This window comes from Urocitellus parryii, chromosome 4, assembly GCF_045843805.1.
Source record: "Urocitellus parryii isolate mUroPar1 chromosome 4, mUroPar1.hap1, whole genome shotgun sequence".
Lineage (NCBI taxonomy): Eukaryota > Metazoa > Chordata > Mammalia > Rodentia > Sciuridae > Urocitellus > Urocitellus parryii.
In genome coordinates, this window is record NC_135534.1 from 141,534,284 (window position 1) to 141,542,752 (window position 8,469).

Genomic DNA, 8,469 nt, shown 5'->3' on the forward strand with positions numbered 1-8,469 from the left:
AATCTCATTCTTAAGGGCTCCAACCTCATAACCTAATCATCTCTCAAAGTCCTCACCTGCATATATGCTCACATTAGGAATCAGGGCTTTGACCTATGAACTTCGAGGAACACAAACATTCAGTCACCGTTAGTATTTGTTGTCCTGATTTTTTTATGAAAAAAAAAATGTCAAACTAAGAAAAGTACAATAGAAACCAGAATTGTCACCATGCAGGTGTGTTTTTGGTTATTGGTGGTTGAACTCAGGGGCACTCAACCACTGAGCCACATGCCCAGCCCTATTTTGTATTTTATTTAGAGACAGGGTCTCACTGAATTGCTCAGTGCCTAGATTAATATTTTCCTATATTAGCTTTGCTTCTTAACTCCAAATGTTGTTTCTACTCTTGAACCTTATATGGGCACTTTCCTGACCTATATCCTGAGAAATGACCAAAATCATGAAATTTGTGTTTATCCTTTCAATCCACATTTTTCTATTTTTACCATATATATGTATTCTAAATAATATTTGCCATTATTTAGAGGTGTTTTAAAAATTTGATTATAAAGTAGTAGATGTAATCCTGAAACTTGTTTCTTTTTTTAATTCAAATATTCTGGTTTTTGAAATTTATTCATACTGCTCCATGTAGGTGTAATTCACTCATCTAACTGGTGTGCGTTTTTCCCTTATGTGAATAATCTTTGATTTATTTATCCTTCTACTTTTGGCAGACTTCTGTTTTTCTTTTTTTCTTTTTTTTTTTTTTTTTTTGCTATTATAACACTGCAATGAAATCCATGCACAATTTTCTAGAGTGTTTGCCTGGATGGGGCACAAATATCTTCAATTTCCACAGATATTACCTAATTGTTTCTATACTCTCCTAATTTGTGTGTGAGGTTTCCTTTATTCACCACTCTCTAACATTATTGACTTTTAATTTTCACTAATCTGATTAGTGTAAGATAACATCTCATTTTTATTTTAATTCACATTCCTATGACTACCATAGGAATCTTTATCTCTTTTTTGTCTTCAGGTCAACCTTTCCTGTGGATTGCCTGTTTGAAATCTTTTCTTGCTTTTCCTCTTTTTGTTTAGTAGGTTGTTTCTCAGTTCTTTGCAGAAGTTCTGTGTATATGCTAGATGCCAACCCTTTACTGATTGTGTACAATGCCAAGTATTCTCCCAAAATGTAATTTGTATTTTAATTCTGTTTTTGTTGTCTTTTATCATTCAAGAGTTTCCTTCTTTCTCTTACTCTAGTCAAATGAATCAACTTTTCATTTATGGTTGCAATTTTTGTGCTTTGTAAAAATTCTTTCCTACCCTGAGTGATAGTCTCCCATAATTCATTTCAGAGTTTTGCTTTTCGTATTTAGAGCTTTAATTATTCTAGAATGTATTTTGTGTATGACAGGGTATAGGCATATAAATTAATTTTTTCTCATATAGATATACCCAGTTGTCGCAGTCACATTTATTGAATAGTCTATCATTTCCTCTATTGATTTGAAATGCCTCTTCTATCACATATCAAGTTTTCATATTTGCTTGGGTTTTATGAACTCTCTATTCTTTTCTATTAATGTCTTTCTGCTTTATCATTTCTCCAGGATCATACTGTCTGATTAAACACCTGTATTCTAGGTCTTGATATCTGCCAAGGCTAAGACCCACCCCACACCCTCCCTTTTTCTTCTATTTTTTTCAGACTTCTCTCAGCTTAAGCTTGGCCTCCTCATCTTCTATATCAATTGTCCAATCAGACTGTGAATTTTCTATGAAAGCCTATTTGGGACTCTGCATGCTAGGAACTGATCAGATACATAGGACCACTGAGTGATATAAAATAAGGGGTTTATTTAATATAGGACTTAGGACTAGAGTCAAATCTGAAGTCGGCAGGGCCAACAGGGAAAGAAGATGAATGGGTAGAGCAGAAACAATTAGATATTCACAAGGACAGTCACATATCTGTGTCTCACTGCCCCCAACCTTACTAATGTTATGTATGACCTTCAGGATAAGTAACACCCTTCATCACCAAGCTGCCACTCAGAGCTGATCTAGATGCTATTGCATGAGCTGCAGGAACACCTGACCCTATACCATACTGATATGTGAAAGCTTAAAAAAACAGCTACTGCTTCACCTCCAACTATCAATCCTCACGCAGAACTTTCTTATGGCTCACCTAAACAACTACTGTTCAATGCAGGGGAGTCTGGTAACAAAGTTCCTGCCTAGCTAAGTTAACACTGTTGAAAGCTACCTCAGAAATATTACTTATAATAGCTTAAATATATGGATTAAGTCAGGTACATTGACACACCTGGTTGCTAAAATCCTAGCAACTTAGGAGGCCAAACCAGAAGGATTGCAAGTTTGAGGCCAACCTAGGCAACTTAGTGGGATCTTTTCTTAAAATATAAAAAGAGCTGAGGATATAGCACAGGGGTAAAGAACCCCTGAGTTTGATCCCATGAGGGGAAAAAAGATATGCATTTAGATTGACATCTTAAAAATATTAACTCAATCTATGAAATTTAGTTTATATCTTCTTTTATTCAGATTTCCTTCATATCCCTTGAAATGTTTTATAAATCTCTTCATGATATTCTTTTTTTTTCACTTTCTCAATGACTCACATTTTTTTGTTTGTTTTGTTTTCATTTTTTTATTTGTTCTTTTTGGTTATACATAACAGTAGAATGTATTTTGACATAATATACATACATGGGGTATAACTTCCCATTACTGTGGTTGTACATGATGTGGAGTTACACTGGTCATGTCCATGACTTACTTTCTTTCTTTCTTTCTTTCTTTCTTTCTTTCTTTCTTTCTTTCTTTCTTTCTTTCTTTCTTTCTTTCTTTCTTTCTCTCTCTCTCTCTCTCTCTCTCTCTCTCTCTCTCTCTCTCTCTCTCTCTCTCTCTCTCTTTCTTTCTTTCGTACTGGGGATTGAACCCAGGGAGGTTTTACCACTGAACCACATCCCCACCCCTTTTTATATTTTATTTAGAAACAGGGTCTTTCTGAGTTGTTTAGGGGCTTGCTAAATTGCTGAGGCTAGCTTTGAACTCTCAATCCTCCTGCCTCAGCTTCCCAAGTTACCAGGATTATAGGCATGCACCACTATGACTGGTTCCAGAACTTTTTTGCACCTATTTTGAAACTTATGCACTTAACAAATTTTTTATTTGATATTTTGAATGGAATCTTTTAAAATTCTGTTTTCTCAAACTGGTTGTTGTGGCTCAGAGGTAGAGCACTCACCTGGCATGCATGAGGCTCTGGGTTTGAGACTCAGCATCACATAAAAATAAAAATAGAGATATAGTGCCCACCTATAATTAAAAAAAATAAATATTTTTTTTTAAATTCTGTTTTCTCATTGACTCTTGGTGGTTAATAACAAAAGTTTGATTTCCATAAGTCTGCTATCAATTATGATAACTCCTGGCTACCAAGAGGTGAGGAGCTTTCCTCCACCATAATCTTTGGCTCTGGTGATCTGCTTTGCCTCAGGACCAAAGCAATGAAGCTAACCAACAATGGACTGAAACCTCTGAAACTGTGAGCCAAAATCTTTTCCCTTTTAAGTTGACTTTTCTCAGGTAGTTTGTCACAACAACAGAAAACTACTACATTCACTTTTAGTGTGTTAAAGTCAAAGTTTTTAAATTTAATGCCATAAATGTCTTCACATGCATCAATTATGAAAATTTTAAATCTTTAAGTATCTGTAGTAAGATCCCAATATTGCTTAAATGTTTTCTTTTGTCCCTGGATTAATCTTTCTAGAAATTTGACTATTTTTTTAAACTTTTCAAGAAATTAGTTTTTGTTTGTTGAGTCTCTATTGTTTCTTACTTTTCTGTTTTATTTCATTTTAGTTTTATCATTATTATCTTTACTCAACTTTTTAAAATTCACCATTATTCTTTCCTTACCCACTCAAGTTATTTCCTCTTTCGCATAAAAATTACTGAGTATGGGGTTTTGTTTGTTCTTTAGTTTCAAACATTTGGAATTTAAAATATTTTCCTTAAAATTGTTAATGTCTAATGTAAATATATCACAATTACAAAACATGTTCTGGATAATATTAACTACTTAAAAATTGGAAGTTCTTTTGTGAACTATAACAAACATTGAATTTCAATGTGTTCTGAAAAAAATAATATACATTTGTATTTGCATAGTGCAGAGTACACTTTTATTCTTGTTTTACCTGTATGCTCTATCAGATTCCAAGTGATGTGTGTTAAAATATCCCACTGTAATTATGGATATATTAGTATTCAATATTATTTCTTTTTTTTAATTTTTTAATTTGTTTCTTTTAGTCACACGTGACAGTCAAATGTATTTTAACATACCCCCATGGAGTATAACTTCCCTTTTTTTGGTGGGGGATCCTGGGGATTGAACCATGGGCCTTGTGCATACAAGGCAAGCACTCTACCAACTGAGCTATATGCCCAGCCATTATAGCTTCCCTTTCTTGTGATTGTACATGACGTGGAGTTACACTGGTTGTGTATTCATATATATACATAGGAAAGTTATGTCCAATTCATTCTACTATTTTTCCTATTTCTGTCTCCCCCCTTCCCTTCATTCCCCTTTGATTAACCCAAAGTACTTCTCTTCTTCCCTCCTCCCTGATTATTATTTCTAATATCTTTTTCATTCCCCTTGCTTTGCCTTAAACCCTATTTTCTTTTTGTGAAGGTCATCTTTTAGCCAATGACTATAAGTGGTAAGCTTTCCTTTCCTCTAGTGAAAGCATCCTTATTTTATCCTTACTTTATTTTCATATATATTTCAAACTGTAAATATACATTATTAGTCATTATCTCTTCAACTCTTACTTCTCCAGCTGTTCTTCTATTACCCTTTCCTAGAAATCGTATTGTATGTGTGTTGGCTCCTCTCAATCTTGTTCCATGGCTCATAACTTGAATTTCATGTTTCAGTACATGCATGTATTGAATGTTGTATGTCTTTTATCTCACTGTGCTACACTACGGAAAAATTGCACAAAACTATCGGTTCACTAATTGTCTCTTCAACTCTATCTGGACATGAATCTATTCAATCTATTGTGTTTATTTTCAAAGGATATATTTGTTTTATGCCTAGGTTTTCAAAATTGACAATAATTTGAGCAACACCAGAAGCTGAAGCAGGAGGATCGCAAACTCAAAGCCAGCCCCAGCAACTTACCAAAATAAAAAGGACTGAGGATGTAGCTTAGTGGTACAGCACCTGGATTTTGTTCCCAATAACAAAAAAAAAATTAATTTAATTGATTGCTATAACCAGCTGTTATAGTTTCATATCTAAATTTTCCCATTGCATATTTGCCTGCTTCCTTTTCATAACTTCTTTTATGGACTCAATGATTCCTTTTTCTTTTTCCATTTATTTATTTACTCATTTATTTCTGGCACCAGAGATTGAACCTAGGGGCATTTAACCACTGAACTGCAACCCCAACCTATTTTTCTTTTAATTTTTAATCTTTTTTTTTTTGTTTGTTTGGTGGGGGTTTACCACAGATTGAATTTGGAGGCCCTCGACCACTGAGCCACATCCCCAGCCCTATTTTGTATTTGATTTAGAGACAGGGTCTCACTGAGTTGCTTAGCACCTTGCCATTGCTGAGGTTGGCTTTGAACTCACTATCCTCCTGCCTCATCCTCCCAAGCTGCTGGGATTACAGGCCTGAGCCACCACACTCAGCCTTTTATCCCTTTAAAAAACTTTAATGTACCTATTCTAAGAATATTTTCAGATTGCTATACTACATTGATTTTTATCCAGGATAAATTTATCTCACTACTGACTTTGTTGAGTCTCTTTTTGTTATCTTCAAATAGCAAATTCATGGGTTTTATTGTTGTTGTTTGTTTGTTTTGTAGCACCAAAGATTGAACATAGGAGTGTTCTATCTCTGAGCTACATTCTTATCCCTTTTTATTTTACTTTCAGACAGAGTCTTTCTAAGTTGCTGAGGCTGGCCTAGAATTTGTGATCCTCCTGCCTCAAGCTCCCAAGTAGCTGGAATAACAGGTGTGCGCTGCTGCACCCAGATTGCAGACTCATCTTGTATGAAAGTTGATGCTCTCTATCTCTCTGCTCACTATTCCTAGTCTAACAATCTTGCAATCACCAGTCCTCAACCCCAACCTGCAGAATTACGAAACTACAACTAGATTTTACCATTTACAGCTCAGCACAGATGTCCTAGGATTATATCTGTGATACTGGTAGTTTGCTTTAGGTCCTAGGCAAGAAAGTCTGTCTGCTTTTCCCCCCTCTTCAGCTACTCTGTTTTATGTGACCAGGACGGTGGTCAGTTTCATTTATTTTTTAGCCTCCTTTCAAAGGTGTGAAGGAATAAAGGGTGCCTCTCTCCAGAACCTGATCTTAAGCGGTGAACCTGGTTTTGATCTCCTGCCTTGGCTGGGAGTTTATGAACCCTGTGTCAAGCAAAAGCAGATTTCTTCACTGCTCCTGTCTGATTTTTCTGGACCCAGAGCCCAGAGACCTGCTATTTCAGCCCCACTATTTGTCTTTCTGCTACATGCCTGACAAACGTTTATTTTTAAGCTTGTCTGTGTCTGTTTTGTTTTCTCATTTTATATTTTGTCTATCATTGTTACCATTGAAGCAAAGATAGTATGGGACCATGAACTTATAGTACAATCTTACAGAAGTCTTATGTTAATTCTTGTTCCAGTCCTCAAAGGCGCAAAAATCTTTGTCTGCATGGGGAAAATTTAACATTCATGGAAGAGTCAGGGATGTGCCAGAAGTTGATTCAAAGCCTGTGTTTTGTAGGCTGCAATGTTCAGTGTTGTTCCACATGTTCTCCCTAAGTGGGGGGGCATTTTTTTTAGTCTTGCCACTAATTATGTGCCTGACTGAAGGAAGTGGTGGTGGCCAGTTACCATCACAGGGCTGACCCCAAGTGACCCACTGCTTAATGACTGCTTTGTCTGGTGGAATCACCCTCCCCTGCGGTTTCCAGTTAAAGAAAGAGGGACAGAACTGTTGGCAAGTAAATCCATGTTAAAATGTTAAAACAAAGCTTCAGAGATCAATTTACCCTTGAGCTCGTCAGGAGGTACATCCCAAATTACAAGTATGTGATAATGTGTCAGTGATGGGGTGGGAACTACATATAAAACCGTTCCATAAATACTATCAACCATGGCTTTCTGGAATAACAACTTTATGATTAATTTTGAGCAAAAATATATATATTAATAAAATATAAATTAATAATGTGTAAATTAATAATAATAAAATATTAATTAATAAACAGATGAAAGCATTAATACTAAAGTCTTTTGAATTCTAATAACAAAACACAAGTCTTCAAAGGCATGAATAGAAATAGCCATTTTCTTTTGAGTCATTTCCTTAGAATGTCAGAAGTTAACTCTTCTGGATATTTTAGTGAAAAGTTCAAGAGGAGCCTGATGTGGTAGCATACACTTGTAATCCCAGTGACTCTGGAGGCTGAGGTAGGAGGACCTCAAGTTCAAGGCCAGCCTGGGCAACTTAGCAAGAGGCTCTCTCCAAATTTTAAAGATGAAATAAAAAGGGCTGGCAACATAGCTCAGTGTTGGAGCACTTGTCTAGCATATGCAAGGTCCTAGATTTAATTCCCAGCACACACACACACACACACACACACACACACACACACACAAAGTTTGCACAGAATCGTCATGAGTGAAGGAAGAGAAGACAGAGGTGTTAAGAAGTGGGAAGACAATGTCCATTCTCTACTCCTTCATTCTCTTTGGTTTCGTTTTCCTACTTCATAACCAAGGAGATGAGGACTCCCTGGTTATGATATTTTGTTAATGCTTGAACATTTTGCCTTCTTTACCTCAACCATGTTAGATTATCTAAAAAACTGCAAAGCAGTAAGGACCCCTACCCACCCACCCCAGTCCTTGAAGATGCTGCTCAAAAGTATAGCAGTTGACAATTACTCCTTTCTTTCCTTTCATTCACACTGAAACTTATTTTCCTGGCAGAATGGCAGCCTCTGATACAGGAGTCCCCTATGTTTCTCCTTTGGTAGCTGAGCAATAAAACATTTTTTTTTCCTTTTTCTCCAATTTTTTTTTCTTTTTATTTGCTCAGTCCCAAGTCTCTGAGTTCCATGATCCCCATATTCTCTAAACTGAGAATATGAAACATACCTGGCTTGACAATGGAACCGAATCTTTGAAATTAAGCCTGTCCCAGAAAATTTTGGCTGTGTGTTCCTTGGAACAATGCCACCAAAAAAGCCAATGAGAACAGAACTATATCTGCCTTCTAAAAACGACAGAGCAGGAGAGCAAGGTCTCAAATGAGCTGATCTCACCTCCGCGCCTGACATACACTGAACCGTGGATAAACAGTAACTGGACTGTTCCCTCTCCCCGTGTCTGCAGGGGACCTCT